Genomic DNA, 16,980 nt, shown 5'->3' with positions numbered 1-16,980 from the left:
ATTGTTGTTGTTTGTTGTTGCTGTTGTTGTTGTTGTTGTTGTTTTGTCCTTCCTTCTAGATGAGGACCAAGACATTGGTGATGTCATGACTTGCAATGAATTAGATTTAAGTGGATGCTTAGGCAGGGAAAGATAGTTTGAGAACAATGGAATAAGCTTTACTTCCAGTTACACTGCTGCCTTTGGCAAAGACAATGCAGGTGCTATAGTGTCCTGCCCGCCCCAGGAAAAGCAAATCATTCCTTTGCAGTTCTCCAGACAGCTGCACTCAAGTCTTGCAGCCCAACTATACGATGCCTTCTATTCCCCCCATTGCTGCTCCTGACTCCCAGACAAACAAATGGCTATAAGAATTGGCGTTTTTTTCCGCAGTCACTTAAATTTATCTTGTTTACTCTAACTGACCACTCTGCTGGGAGTCAACAGACAAAGATTTGAATCCTGACTCTGCCACTGGTTTCCTACTCACCTTAGGCCCCATCACAACTGGAACTTCTGATCTCCCCAGTTGTTCCTCCTCAGATATTTTTGGATTTACTAATCTTCTCGCTTAGATTATTTCAACAACCTCCTAACTGGTCTGTCTACCTGATGTCTCCCTACTCTAGTCCATCCTACATATTATTGCCAAAGTAATTTTAAAAAAATATAGGGGGCGGCTAGGTGGCACAGTGGATAAAGCACCGGCCCTGGATTCAGGAGTACCTGAGTTCAAATCCGGCCTCAGACTTTATGCTTACTGGCTGTGTGACCCTGGGCAAGTCACTTAACCCCCATTGCCCCGCAAAAAAAAAATATATATAGATATAGATATATATATCTATATATCTATATATATATAGATCTGATCACGGGACTCCCCTACTCAACCAACTTCAATGATCTTCTATTGCCTTTAACAATGTGGCCTCAACCTGTGTTTCCAGCTTTGTTGGAATTCATCCCCCTCCCCCACTCTGTAATGGGGCCAACCTGGCCTTTTTTTCTGTTCTTCACACATGGCCCCCTAGTTCCCATCTATGAGTCTTTGTGCTGGTCACAGCCCTCCCCCAACCCCCACATCTGGAAAGTGCTCTCAGAGTTCCCTCTCTTCTTTTAAGACACAGGCCATGAAACATCTTTTATAGGAAGCCTTTCCTGCCTCTCTCCCAAACTGCCTTGTATTTAATTACTTTGTGTGTATTTGTATTTATTAAGTATGTATTTCTAATGTTTCTATTTTAGATGTACTTCTCTCTTCCATTTAAATCTAAGCTCCTTATGAGGAGGAATTAATTCTTTTCTTCTATTTATGTCGCCAGTGCCCAGTACAATGCCTGCCAAATAATAGGTGCATAATAAATATTGTTGATTAATCCATTACCTGTGTATTTATCATTTCTATTCCCCTGGTAGAATGAAGGTTCCTTAAAGTTGGGGATTGTTTCATTTTTGTATGCCCAGAACCTAGCACAGCACCTGGAACAAAATAAAAGCTTAATAAATGCTTTTTGAATCAAATTGACTTACATTACCTTGGACAAATCACTTCATTTTTCCTAATCTGATTTCCTCATCTGCAAAATGAAGGACTTGTTCTACATGTCCCCTCTAGGTCCAATATTCCATGAATCATTATGATTGCAGATTTCCAGTGCTTAACACAGTACCTAGCACATAGTAGGTGCTTAATAAATGTTTCTTGACCAACTGGCTGACTGATTTTCATGTCGTTCCCCTTCTAAACATTGCCCTGATGATGGATTTCGTGTCTGTCACCTAAGGACTAGTCATTCTTGGTCTAGAGTTTCTTGTCAGATGAATTGAAGAATTATAAGGTGTTTTTTTCCCCCCATCCACAGAAATTTTCAAAGCCCGTGCTTAAGTCAAAGAAGAGAGATTTTGATCAATGCATCAGTGGAGGAATAGCCATTTTGACAAAATTGAGTCTTGGAGTACTGGAGAGCATTTCTAGAAGGTGAGGACAAGCAAAGATGGCAGATGTCTTCTGTTTTTAGGTTTGGTTGTGTTGTTCCCTCCCCCCCTCCCCCCAGTTTGCTACAGAAAATTCACTAATCTCGGGAATCCAAGGATATCATAAGAGAGAGCAGCTTCACCCTGTCCTATCCTGATTAGATTTATTCCAACATCGGCCGATAAATTGGTTCTGAATGTGAACTTCCTGCTTTGTGATAGTCATTCATTATAAACCATCATTGCATCAAGATCATGGTTAAAAAACAACAATACAACAAAATACTTAATTTCATTAATCTGTTTAGCAATACCAATATAATGAGGCATAATATTGATTTTCTTACTTAGGATTTAAAATCTCTCCTCCTTTCTGTGGAATTAAATGCTTCAAACTGATATTCAACCTCTTTACAGTCACATCTTTAATTTAGTTGTTATAATTAGGCATTAACTGGTGTCAGTGGGATAGCCAGTTACAGACCATTCTGTTCTGCTTGTCTTGATTATCACAGTTTAGATGTAAAGTAAATTAGAATGAAAGACTATACAGTCCAATTACAGATAAAAGCAGCAAACTGCACTGTTGTAATTAGATGCCAGTACTATTTTTCTTAGATTTTGTATCTCTGAGGGCATTTCTTGTAGCTACTTGGCTGAAGCCAGCACTTAAAGATTTTAGGAACGGGATGTGTCTTTGAGGCCGCTGCCTTTTCTAGAACCTGCTGGAGCTTGTCCCAGAGTTTTTGCTCGGTACAGAGCTATTGCTTCCCTGGTTTCCTCTCTGGGCCTTCTCTATAGCATCCTTTGTCATTGACTGTGCTGAGAAAGGAAGGACTGGCTTTTTCTGTCATGGTCTGCCCATGCTGGTTGTTTTATTGTTGTTTGTTTGTTAGGGGTCCATTATTAAGTCCTAGACTGCCTGGTTGCTGGCTCACGTTCTTGTGTGAATGTGGTCTAGGGTTTTTCTTTCTCTCCTCTAAATCTTTCTTCTTTCTTTTGTCCCTTCTTCCCTCCTCATGCTTCCCTCTTTTCCTTTATCTCCTTTTCCTTCTCTTCCTTCACCTTACTCTCCTTTCCCTTCTCCTTTATTTCCCCCTTCTCTTCCTCCTCCTTCATCCATTCCTATTCTTCTTTTTCCTCCTCCTTCTTTTCCTCTTTCTCTCTTTTCTTCTTCCTTCTCTTTTTCTTCCTCATCCTCTTCTCTTTCCTCCTCTTCCTCCTCTTCTTTCTTCTTTTTTCCTCCTCCTTCTCCTTCTTCTTCTTCTACTATCTAACCTTACCTCATCACCTTTTCCATGCCCCTGCATCAGTTGCCAAGAGATCTGGGGACTCTGCTTCCTACCCTGACACTATTATATTTAAAAGAACAAGATAAGCAAAAAGAGACTTTATTGCAAGGTCTTTTTATTGTCTAAACAGGGTGTATAAACTATATATGCCATCAGGTAGGTACACTTCCTTAGTTCTAGGCCAGAGAGATGAGTATTCAGGGACTCAGGTTCTAGATTCTAGCTTCCCCTAGACATGAGAAAGAGCCCCCAGTGCAAGTTCACCCAAGTCCTTCCCTGAAAACCAGTGACTCAGACCCACCTTGACCATGAGGTTTTAGTGAAGCCCCTAGGACATGAACACATTGAACTCCATTTGTGTCTTTTTGTTCAGTTGCTTTTCAGTCATGTCCAATTCTTTGTGACCACATTTGGAGTTTTCTTGGCAAAAATATTGGAGTGGTTTGCCATTTCCATTTTTTGGTCATGTCCAAATCTTGCGACCCTATTCAGGGTTTTCTTAACAAAGATACTGAAGTGGTTTCCCATTTCTTTCTCCAGCTCATTTTACAGATGAAAAACTGAGGCAAACAGGGTTGTGATTTGCCCAAAATCACACAGCTAGTAAGTGTGTGAGGCTGGATTTGAACTCAGGAAGATGAGTCTTTCTGACTCCAAGTCTAGCACTCTATGCACTGTGCCACCTACCTGCCTCTACCCTTGTGCCTTGTTCTCATGTAATTAACCCAAATCTGGTGTTAGGCTCCCTAAAGAAGAAAGCATCTTTGTGAAATGTGGGACAGATGCTTCCAGACTATGATGGCTCCAATAAGAACAACAGGGACTATCCCCAACCCTTACATGTGTCTAAAAAGGTCAGAGTTTTGAAAAGCAGGAATAAGCACAAAGGATAGAAAGGCAAGCTTGTTGTCATTTCATAAAAGGCTAGATAACCACTTCTATGAGATACCATAGTAGGGCCTCCCTGACCTAATAAGGATGTCCCTTGGGTTTTGGGGAGACTCCTTCCTATTCCCCTTTCATTTGTCTGACCACTCTTCCTTAATCTCCTTTTGGGAATCATGATGGATGTCACACACATTTTGATAAAAAAACATTGACTGAAGTCAGATGACTCATGACCTGGGTCACCTGGGGTGATTGACATCACTTCTTTGTGCCTCCACTTTCTTATCTGGAAAAGTGAGGCAGTTGGATTAGTTGGCCTCTAATTCCCCTTCCAACTCCAAATCTGTGATCCAATGACTTTATGATACCATGGTCATAAATGAGAGATGCTTTACAAACAGTATTGAGTCCCTGGTGTGTGTGTGTTGGTGGGGGGGGGGGATACAAAGGGACTGGCTGCTCTTGAGGAGTTTAGTCTCCTAGAGAACACACACACACACACACACACACACACACACACACACACACACACACACGAGGCAAAGAAAAACCAACACTGAACTAAACACCTGTTATTGCTTGGCCTTTATCTCCTCTATAAATAGACTGGACTTGATCAGAGTCATAGTGATATATGTCAATTAGGACCTTTGGGGAATATTGGGAGGGCAATAGGTTTTTGGAATAGAGGAACCACAATGTATCTTTTCAATCCTAAAATTCAGATATGTGAAAGTACAGACAATTTTAACTGATCTTAGAAAAGATCTTAACCCTAAAAGCATGGCCCAATTCAGGTCCCACCCCCTGCCTATGGGTTTTTGAAATTGTCAGCCTTCAGTGAATCACCCCGAACACTCACATCCCTTAATATTTTTAGCCTCTCATTTGGACACTTAGTATAGGGTGTTTGCATTGTTTAAGTACATCATGAATATAGCTCGTCTCTTTAACAACATTCTCCTGTTCCTTGACTTCAGGGATGATATTTTAACAATGCATGCTCAGACCCCCAGCAGTATCAGACTGACATCAGCTATGGAAACTGTGTTCAAGTTCAGTTCTGTTGGATGCCAGAGGAACAAGGGCCCCATAGGTGCTATTAGAGGTCTAGACTTACAGGAAACCTTTTGCACCATGAAAAACCACTGGGTTTGGAGGGCTACTTAGGCAATGATTAGAACTAGAAAGACCCATAGAGGCCATTTTGTCCAATCTCCTATTTTTACACATGGGGAAACTGGAGCTGACAGCAGTTAAATGACTTACCTAGGGTCATATAGCTAGTAAGAGTATGAGGCAAGATTTGAATCCAAATCTTCCTAATTCCAAGTACAAAACCCTAGCTAAAGTCCCATGCTATATTCTCTAATAACATCTTTTAACAACATCTAATAACATCTTTTTAATGAAATTTGTATAGTGTCATACTTTAACAAGTGTGTTTGTAGCAATTTGTAATTGTGCTATAAAAGCTACTAAAATGTCCAGGGATCCCACTTCCAGATTCATGCCCCAGGCAGGTCAAAGATAGAAAGGCTTTGTATACAAGAAATTATATATAGCAACAGTATTTTTAGTATCAAAAATTAGGAACAAGATACTCAGCAACTTGGGATTGACAAGTAGTGGGACATGAATTTAATGGTATATGATTGTGCCATAAGAAATGATGACTACGAAGGACACAGTTGAATGGGAAGACTTGAACTGATGAAAAGAAAAGTGAACAAAACCAGCTATATACAACTACAACAATATAAATAGAAAGAACAACAACAAAAAAACTGAGCATGTAATTACAGTGACCAAGCTTGGCCTTGAAGAAGAAATGAGAAAGTGTAGTTCCTACCTTTCTTTGTAAAAGTGGAGGATTGTGGGTATAGAACATTATATATCTATCAAACTAGAGTGATATTTAGTTTTCCTGAACTATTTTTTTCTTTTTTTTTTCTTTGCTACAGGGGATGGCTTTCTGGATAAGGAGGGGGAAATATTTGGAAATGAAGGTAATATAAAATAAAAAAAACATATTAATACATTTTTTAAAGTAAAAAAAGATGCTTTAGATACAGACTTATAATTAGCAATAATAATCATTTACAGGTGCCTTATCACAACCTTACATTCAAGGTAAGGCAAATCAGTCCTACTTTATAGATGGAGACCGAGAACATTGAAGTGACTTACCTCAAACCTCACTGTTAGTCAGTGTTAGAACTTATGTGACATATTGGAAAAGAATGCTGAATTTGGAGTGAGAGGAACTGAGTTGAGTGGTTCAAATCTTATCTTTGTCAATAATTACCTACATGACCTTGGTTAAATCTTTACTTTTCTCTGGGTCTCAGTGTCCTCTTCTGTAAATGAGGGCTTTAACTAGATTATGCCTAAGATAGTTGTTAGTTCTAAATCCTTTGATCCTATAAACTCTGATTTGGGATCATTCTAATCCAATCTATAATCAATCCTGTGATTCCCGGACTAAAATCCATATTTCCTGACTCTCAGGCCAGTACTGACTGTATAACACTGGCTCTCAAAAAGGTTCCATTAACAGAATAAAGAGGTTTCCTTTCTCTCCTCCCTGGGCCCCCACCTGAAGCCTACATGCAGTGAGAAGGGCACATTGATTTAGGAAGATTCTGTTTCCTGTGATTAATTTTCCGGAGATCATTTAAGGTGAGATCCAGGCATATATTTTCTTTTGCGGCCCAACTGATCTGACCTCTTGCTAATTTTGCCTACAATTAGTTTGGTGTAATTACCGCCACTTACAATTCAGTCTGCTTTCACTAAAAAAAATTATTGTTCACGGGGTCATAAAACTCTTTAAAAATTGCTTAATGAAAAATGGAGCCCTGGGAATGTCGCACAAGATAAGGCTGGTCATTAACCACGAGGAGCCAGTGAGTGAGCACACAGGCACAGGGGACTTGGTTCCTACCAGAAGCTCCTGGGCTGCTGATGTTTATGTTCCAAGGACAACTCTCTCCTAGGGCTGTGCAGTTCTATCACTTGGCATGACAAGGATGGCAGCACCATCCTTGTCATTCCATAGGTTTCTCTGGACAATTATTCAGCCAAATTGCTACTTAAGGCTGGCCTTGCCTCCAGCCCATTGCTGCTTCCACTCCTCTTTCCATGTTGTTCAATCATTTGAACCTTACTACAAAAACTGACTATATGGGGCAGTTAGGTGGCTCTGTATTTGGGAAGACCTGAGTTCAAATTTGACCTCAGCGGGGCAGCTAGATGGCGCAGTGGATAAAGCACCAGCCCTGGAATCAGTAGTACCTGAGTTCAAATCCGGCCTCAGACACTTAACACTTACTAGCTGTGTGACCTTGGGCAAGTCACTTAACCCCAATTGCCTCACTAAAAAAAAAAACAAAAAGAAATTTGACCTCAGACACTTACTAGCTGTGTGACCCTTGGCAAGTCACTTAACTACAATTGTCTTAAACATCTGGGGCCATCTCCAGTCATCTCTCTCTCTCTCTCTCTCTCTCTCTCTCTCTCTATATATATATATATATATATATATATATATATATATATATATATATATATATATATATATGTCTTGCCACTGGACCCAGATGGCTCTGGAAGAGAAAGTGAGGTTGGTGACTTTGCACAGCCCTCCCTCACTTAAAAATCCAATTCACTGCAAGTCATGATATCACCCTGATGTCATAATCCTCTTCAAGAAAGGACAAACAACAACAATAATAACAAAAACTGACCAAAGTGTTTGACCAAAAAGGATGCTATTTTACATAACTTACCTACTACAATGTACATGTTATGCATGTAGTGTCCAGATGCAAATCTATTTCTGCCTCTGCTTTGTGTTTTCATATTGACTCTTCTGGGTCAGGGAATTAAAACAAACAAAAAAAAAGACATGGTTGGGCTCTAGGAAAAAATTTCCAGTTCACATTGTGACAACCACTTTACCTCTAAACCCAAGGAACCCTTAAACCATATTTATCACCATTCCTATATTCAGCATTTTCCCTTCTGTCACTCTTCTCCAAAGACATTTTTATTCAGAAAGGTTTTTGTGATCCCACAGGAGATGTTAATGACACTTCCAGAAGTGCCAAAGGCAGAGATTCCTAACCTGAGGTCTGTGAAGTTGTTTGTTTGTTTGTTTGTTTGTTTGTTTTTTTGCAGGCAATGGGGGTTAAGTGACTTGCCCAGGGTCACACAGCTAGTAAGTGTCAAGTGTCTGAGGCCGGATTTGAACTCAGGTACTCCTGAATCCAGGACCAGTGCTTTAATGACTGTGCCATCTAGCTGCCCCTATGAAGTTGTTTTTAAAAATAATCTGGTAACTGCATTTCAATGTGATTGGTTCCCTTTGAAATTCTATGTAATTTATTTTATCTATATAAAAATAATATTCTGAGAAGGGGTCTGTAGGTTTCACAAGACTTCCAAAGGAGTACATCTCTCTCTCTCTCTCTCTCTCTCTCTCTCTCTCTCTCTCTCTCTCTCTCTCTCTCTCACACACACACACACACACACACACACACACACACACACAGTTAAAAAGCCCTGACTAGAGGCTTTTGGGGAAGGAATTGATTCCTTGAGATAAAATGACTTGGTATATAAAGAAGACTTGAAAGAAACTCATGGTTTTGGAGAAATCACTATGGAAGACCTATTACTCACAGTTACTGTTACTGTTGCATGAATGCCAGACTTTCATAGTGATCAGTGCAATCCTCTTCAAGGCTTAGGATAGTAAAGGGCTTTAAACCATCCTCTTAAAGCATCCTTTTCTCTGCCTATAGAAGAGAAGGCAGCTCAGATCATCTCACAAGCAAATCCACAGTTCCAAAACACTCCGTATGAGCTATCTGTGAAATAGGGATAATGTTGGCCTTCCACAGGAACGTTGAAAGCAGGGATGAGTTGCAGCTTCCTCAGCATTTCATAAAAGCCATGGAGATGCTAAGCAGCCCCAGTAAGTGTTATTATGGCAAACTTAAGAGTAGTAAATAAAGGCAACAAATGAATTAAAAAACAAGATGAAAAAATAATTAAAACAATAACTATTCCATTCATTCTGAGCACATCATCCAAGATTGCATTAGAAGAAAAAAAAACTCTACCATAAAAACATGCTTGTAATCTGATAGTAAAAAAGCCCAATAAAATAAGAATGAGACCCATTAATGAAAATAATGGCTCTTACCCCAGCCAGTTAAAAATGTGGATCCTACATGTCTGGGATTTGGGGGAGTGGATGGCTGTTTTTCTTTCAACTGATGATCTATTAGTCTTTGTTACTTCTCTAGAACAAAGATGATCCAGAGCAAGTAGCACAGTTTTTGTAAAAAGCCAACAAAGGTTTGAATCAGGCAGAAAATCTAGTGTGAGTCAAGTCTGAGTCAAGTACAGTCAACAAACAATAGGTTAAGCACTTGCTCTTCACCAGTCATGGTGCTAAGCACAAAGAAAGGCAAAAACAGCCCCTGATCTCAGGTAGCTCACAGTCTAATGAGGGAAACAACTTGCAAATAACTAGGTCTAGACAGCATATATACTGAATAGATAGAAGGCAATCACAGAAGGGAAGGCAATAATAGAAGAAAGGTTGAGGAAAGTCCTAAAGAAGCAGAGATGGCTGTCTCAAGCATTCTCTTTGGGATTTGAGGTTCACAAATGATGCCAAACAGGGGTTTGTAATTCTCTTTGTTATATGTAAAGAAACAACATGTATAAGGTAGAACAGAAATAGTACAGTTTCGAGTTCTAAATCCTGTTAACCAATGAGTATATGATTATTCTAAACACCACAATACAGACAGACATGTATTTTAGAGACTGATTTGGAGAAGGTCTGCTTTGAAAAAGACCTCTTTAAGGCCCTTATAACTCCAATCCTCTGTGATTCAACTGAGTTTTTAAAACTAAGATTTTGCATATTGGGCTGGGTAGAAACATTTCCCTCAGAGATTAAGAAAACAAGTACCACCTTTAAAGTATCAAAAGACTGAGGCCAAGTTTCCTACCAGATTAATATGATTTGGTTTTTCTCCTTCTGGGAAGTGAACTTCAGCTTTCTTGAAGGTAGCAGATAGGTTTAAACCCTAAATGGTTAATAAAATGCCTATTGACTAAGTGCCTTAAACCCTAGACATAGCATCCACAAGAGGCAGACTAAGGGAAATGATGCTTCGTCCAGGGAATTTGCTTCTCGATTCTAGGAAGCTTGTACCCAGACCCTCCCCCTTTCCTCCCATCCCACCACCCCAAATCTGGGCAGTGAAACTTGTCTGAAGACAGCCTCTGCCTGCTGAATAGGTCCCTCTGCTACCATCCCAGGCCCTGTTTTCACTTGTACAAACTCTTATTTGTTCAAAGTGAATATTAACACTATAATTTACTAGCTAATTATATTTCTGGAGTAATAACTGGAAATGTGGCATTAAAATCCTTATAGACATTGTATCCATGCAAACTCCTTTTGGATATAAGCATATACCTTTGTCAATATCTGGGGATTTTTTGTAATGTATAGTCTTGTACAGATGTGGTGCCCGCCTCTTTTTCCTCTCTTCTTTTCCTTACAGAATTTTTGTCTTCCTTTTAGACATTTTCCTTAGGTTATACACAGGGCTACAACATTCCATGAATAGAATTTTTGTAGTTTTGTGTGTGTGTGTGTGTGTGTGTGTGTGTGTGTTTCATAAATGATCCTGTCCCCCTATGACATTAGTAACATCTGGCAAACACAAGAGACCAGGTATTAGAACTATACTTTTGAAAATCCTTACAAATCATTTGGTCTAGGCCTCTGCCTTCAGGTGTCAGCAGGTAGGTTTCCAAAGAAAGCCTCAGTTTCCTTCAGGATTTTTTCCTTGTTTAAGAACTTGTTGATATTAAGTTAGTTCTTCTTGCCTAATCTTAAAACAACAGGAACAAAATAACCTTGGCTGCATTTCTAGTTTCTTTGTTGAATCAAAGGTTGCCACTGTAATCAACAAAGGGGATTAGAAGTGGTTAAAATTATCTTCAAGAAGGTTTGTGAGAGAATACTATAATAGACAAATTTTGCCATAAATAATATTAACTGCCCCAATAGCCTAAATGGTTCAGACAAATACATCCAGGAGGAACAGCTGCTTGTAGGTTATTTGGAGATCATACTGTAAACCTTTATTTCAGTCCACAAGAGAATTCAGTACTTCTCTGGATAGAGAGTGTTGTACATGGAGTCAGGAAGAACTGAATTCTAACCCCATCTCCAACACTAATTTAGCTGTGTGACTCTGGGCAAATCACTTAATTATCTTGGCCTCGGTTTTCTCATCTATAAAGTAGGGATAATAATAATACTCCTTCATAGGTCTACTGTAAGGATAAAATGAGACAATACATGTAAAATCCTTTGTATACTTTAGAGCAATATAAAATGGAAAGATGATGATGATGATGATGATGATGATGATTATTATTGGATTGGGGGGGGTGATTGGGAAGACGCCTAAGTGGACTGTGAAGACATTCACAAAGAAGATGCTTGTTTATTTAGGCCACCATTTTATTCAGATAGAAATTCGCTAATATCAGCAGGGATGCCTTCTTTCAGGTCTTGCTGCCTTAAGTGTGTCCAGCCACTTCACAGTCCTCAGAGGATGCTGGATGTCTCCATCAACATCTTCCTCTTTGTGAAACACCTCAGTTGAAATCCCAAGGGGCTTGGAAAGTACCAGCGATAATTCTGGACATTTTTAAGCACTTATATTTGAAATTCAAACAAGATATACAGGCCAGCTATTTTTAACTAGTTTGCCCTAGCACCAGGTCATGGCATGAAATTTTCCCTCTGTTCCCAGTTGATTTGGGTTAAAGATGCTACATCAAATTCTAAAATCCTAATGGGATACACACACACACACACACACACACACACAGAGTTTGGATATGAGGACATTAGACAAAAGTTCTAGAACTATAAGAAAACTTATAGGCCACCTAGTTGGATACTATTGTTTTATGGATGAAAAAAATGAAGCTATAGAGGCAAGGTGATGTGCCCAAGGTCACACAGGAAGTAAATAGCAAAGTGGAGATAAATTCATGTTCTCTGACTCCAAAACTGTTACACATTACACTGTACCAGGTATTCTGGCTAGGTACACTTGGTTATAGAATCAATCAAACAAGCCTATTGGCTGTTTATTTGTTTGGGGATTTTTTTTGCTTGTTTGTTCATTTGTTCTTTCATCCATCCATTTATTATTTATTAAACATATACTAGGTGCCAGCTGCTGTGATAGGCCCCAGGGATTCAAATCCCTCTTGTCAAGGAGGGTACTGTTACTTAATGAGACTAATATCTCTAAAATAATCCGGGACCAATTCTTGTTTGAATTGAACTGAATTGAATCTTTGATCACAAGTTGTGCCACTAAGCCAACCCAGGTGTTTTGTAAATTCATCCTTTGGCTCTCAGGGGAATTGAGGTGGGGGGGACGGAGGGGGGGGGAGAGAGAGAGAGAGAGAGAGAGAGAGAGAGAGAGAGAGAGAGAGAATATGGGTTTCTCAGTAGAAATCAATCTCCTGGGCCTTTGAAGACCATGCATGCCTCTAATCTGACCATCCTCCTCAATCCCATCCCTCTAGAACCTTTTAGATTCAGTGCTGAGTCCGTCTGCTCTGATAGGTGAGCGTTGGCCCCATGTTTCTGAGAACTAGCCTGCACATCTCTTCTAGGCAATTCCCCAAAATGCTCCTGTGCTTGTACCTTCCTCCCTCCTCACCCCCCCCCCATCTCCTTTAAGCTCCACTGTAAAGGTAGAGACTAACTTTGTTTGTATTTGCATCACCCAACACTTAACATAGAGTTTTACATTAATCACATAGTAAGTAATTAATAAATGCTTTTACAATCATTCGTTTGATGGAGGAAAAGCCACTCAAAGCCTGATGATGCTAGGTCGGGATTGTCATCTCCATATAGGAGGGAAAGAATATTTCATAGATGGACCCAGAATGAGGAGGTTTTCTCAAAGGTCCCTCCCAGCTCTAAGATTTGGAGTGTTTTGTTTTTTTAAAGATTGCTTAAAGTGGAAAGAGTACAAATATATGTATATCCCTTTCTTAACTTCTCTGACATCCTTTCTCCCCCGCTATTTTCTTGGTGGTAAAAATGTTCTTTGTCCTTCTCATGTAGAATTACAATGTTCCCTTCCCTGGGTGGCAACAGTGATTCATATGTGGCATGATGACGTGTGGCAGCTGTGTTGTTGTTCTGAGGCCTTGGTTTGGGTACAACAGCCTCTTTCCATTTGGGGGCCTTCTGATGTCAGGCACTAAGGATGTATCTGTGGTATCTGGGTACACTGTGTATGTTTCGTATCTACATTTTTGGATCTGGAATTATCCGCAAAAAGTTAAAATGGGCTCAGCAGTTAATTATACTCCAACTATTATTCTTAGCATTTCGTTTTTATATAATACTGACAAAGCAGAAGAACCTCAAAATTACCTCATAAAGTAGGCACGCCAGTATCTTCATTTTACAGATGAGTAAACCGAGGCTCCCAAGAAATTAAGACATTGGTCCCCAAATTGCAAGTTAATTTGGCTAGAAGGACTGGAACCTGGAACTGCTGACCACAGCATGATATCGTTTCAAATCCCAATCCTGCTAGTGACTAATGTATGATCTTGAGCAAATTACTTAGCCTCTCTGATCCTGTGGACCTCCATTTTACCACCCATAAAATGGGAAGATTAGATTAAATGACTCCTAAAGCCCCTTTTATAGCTTTAAATCCTATGATCAGATAAGACCAGTATTTTTGTTTTTGTACCTTTCCAGGGCCAAAATGCTCTCTGTCTGCTTAAGTTTCTAACCTTTCTACTGGCTGCTGTTGTTTAGACATTTTTTCAGTCATGTCCAACTTTTTGGGACTCCTTTTTGGGGCGTTTCTTGGCAAAGATACTGGAGTGGTTTGCCATTTCCTTCTCTAGTTCATTTTACAGATGAGGAAACTGAGGCAAACAGGGTTAAATGATTTGCCCAGGGTGTCATATAGCTACTAAGTGTCTGAGACTGGATTTGAACCCAGGGAAAGGGGTCTTCCTTACTCAAAGCCTGCCACTCTATCCACTGCTGCACCTTATTGCCCTACTGGCTAGGAAATAGCAAAGGAAGTAAAATAGGACAAATAGGCCTCTTGTTTTTAGATGTGAGGCAATGGCTAGTCCTGACATATACCCTATTTCATACTATCTGCTTCTGCTGTTTCCTTTGTTCTGATAAACCTAGTGAAAGATCCTGGGGTCAGGGAAATAAAGGGTATTTGTCTCAAAAGTTCTGTTCTCTCTGAACCTCTCTTTTCCTTCCATTAAAAAATGCATAGGGGCAGCTAGATGGCGCAGTGGATAGAGCACTGGCCCTGGAGTCAGGAGTACCTGAGTTCAAATCCGGCCTCAGACACTTAACACTTACTGGCTGTGTGACCCTGGGCAAGTCACTTAACCCCAATTGCCTCACAAAAACAAAAACAAAAACAAAAAAATGCATAAGAAATTATTCATTAAGGTTACAGGCCAGAGAAAGGACCTAGAGAGGCAGTATGGAGTAGAGAGTGGAGCACTAGTCTGGGCATTAGAAAAGACCTGAGTTCAGATCTACCCAATACATTTCGCTAACTGTGTAACCATGGGCAGGTCACTTAACCTTCATGGACATCTGTTTCTCTGTCTGAAAAAGGGCGGGTTGGATTTCATGGACTTTAAGATTCCTTTCTGCTCTAAATGTATGGCCCTTTGCAAATCAGAAATAGAGATCCAACTCACCCAACAGAAGGTTTTACATGAATTTGTCATATTGTCCTGAATTTCAGCATCTCCCCTCTCACCCACTCCCATAGTCCTCTGAGACAATGTTTGAAAATGTGACAGATTTCAGGGACCCCCTAAATGTGCTAACTTTATCTTATTGTGGAAACTGGAAAATAGGGTTACTCTAAAACTATAATAAAAAACATAGTAACTGTTCCTTAACACTTTGTGCCCCCTCCTACATCCAAGTTCCCAGACTCACATTATGCCCCAGTTTATCTGAGCAGTAAAGAAAAGAAAAAAAGAAGCTGCCTAAGCTCAGCGGGTGGGCAAGCCTGGTGGCTGCTGGGAACGAGGATTTGCCAGGTTTGCTTCTCAGCAGGCTAGATGTCATTTTCTTCCCTGTCTCATTTCTGTGGTTTCACACCCCTTGAGCTTTACCTAGACGCTTGTTGGAGCAAACCTGAGCCAACACCTCTGAAGAGAGAAACTCCAGGGAAAAACTTCCTCCTTCCTCCTTAGACCTTCTAAATTAGGAAAGATAAAGAGTCAGTGTGTGAACTCTCCAACAGGAGGGATTGTTCTGTGGTGCTGTAGATTAGAATGACAAAACCTAGTGACATGTAGTCGGCTTGATCTACTATTTACAATGAAGCTAATCAGCTCAAAATGGAATCTTACTACTGACCATAACTTGGGCAGCTAGGTGGCGCCATAGTGCATAGAGCTTGGGGCCTAGGGTCAGGAAGACTCATCTTCTAGAGTTCAAATCCAGCCTCAGACCCTTACTAGCTGTGTGACTGACCCTAGGCAAGTCACTTAACCCTATTTGCCTCAGTTTCCTCATCTGTAAAATGAGCTGAAGATGTAAATGGAAAACTGCTCCAGTATCTTTGCCAAGAAAACCCTTTAATTGGGTCACGGAAAGTCAGACACGACTGAAAAACAGCTAAAAACTGGCAATAAGCAAGATCCCATCTACAGGACTCCTGCTGGGCACCCATATGGGCTCAGCACCTCAGATGGTTCCAATAAGAAGCTAAAGTTCAAATAGTTCTAGATTCACATATCCTGCAGGACCATCCCCACAAGCCTGCTACTCTACCAATTTTGAATTTAAATTCATTTACAAAAGGCTTGGCCAAGTGTTGCTGCTGCTGCTGCTGTTGCAGCTACCTAGGGGCACTTTGATATTAAGTGACTTGCTCAGGGTCTTCCGACTAAAGTGTATGTCAGGGGTAAGATTTGAAGCCAGGTCATCCTAGCTCAGAGGATGACTCTTTTATCTATGACTCTATAGTAGCAGCAGTAACAACAGCAACAGCGTCAGCCACTCCAGGACAGTAACTTGGTAGAATGGGTGATAGATAGAGAGCTTCTATTTTTGTTTTTTTGTTGTGGGGCAAAGAGGGTTAAGTGACTTGCCTAAGGTCACACAGCTAGCAAGTGTCAAGTGTCTGAGGCTAGATTTGAACTCAGGTCCTCCTGAATCCAGGGCCTGTGCTTTATCCACTGTGCCACCTAGCTGCCCCCAAAGAGAGAGCTTCTAAGTTAGGATAGCTTGGGTCCAAGTCACTTCAGCTGGGTGACCCTGAGCAAGTCACTTAATATCACCAAAATCTAATCACGTCTCCAGGGCTATAAATTGCAGAAGAATCCTCAAACTGCATTTCCAGAGGGAGTATCTTTACCTAGGAGCTCTCTATACAGCCAGAATCACATCCAGACTTAAAAAAAAATGCTGACCTTTACAAAGCACATTAATATTTACAAAATGCTTTTCTTTATAATTCTACTTATTGGTCTGTTGCCAGATGATTCCTGAATTGACTTTTCCTAGAAGAAGAAAAATAGAAAGGAAGGGTTTTGAGATTAGTCTCAAGACACCATGGGTTGACTCCAGCACTGACACTATCTGCATGACTGTGGTCAAGCATCTCTAAAGTACGGTTTCTGTATCTATAAAATGGAGGTAACTATATCATATCACCTACTTCATCAGTTTGTGGCGAGGCAAATACTTTGCAAA

Source organism: Dromiciops gliroides, chromosome 2 (assembly GCF_019393635.1).
Source record: "Dromiciops gliroides isolate mDroGli1 chromosome 2, mDroGli1.pri, whole genome shotgun sequence".
Taxonomy (NCBI): Eukaryota; Metazoa; Chordata; class Mammalia; order Microbiotheria; family Microbiotheriidae; genus Dromiciops; species Dromiciops gliroides.
This window is presented reverse-complemented; position numbering follows the sequence as displayed.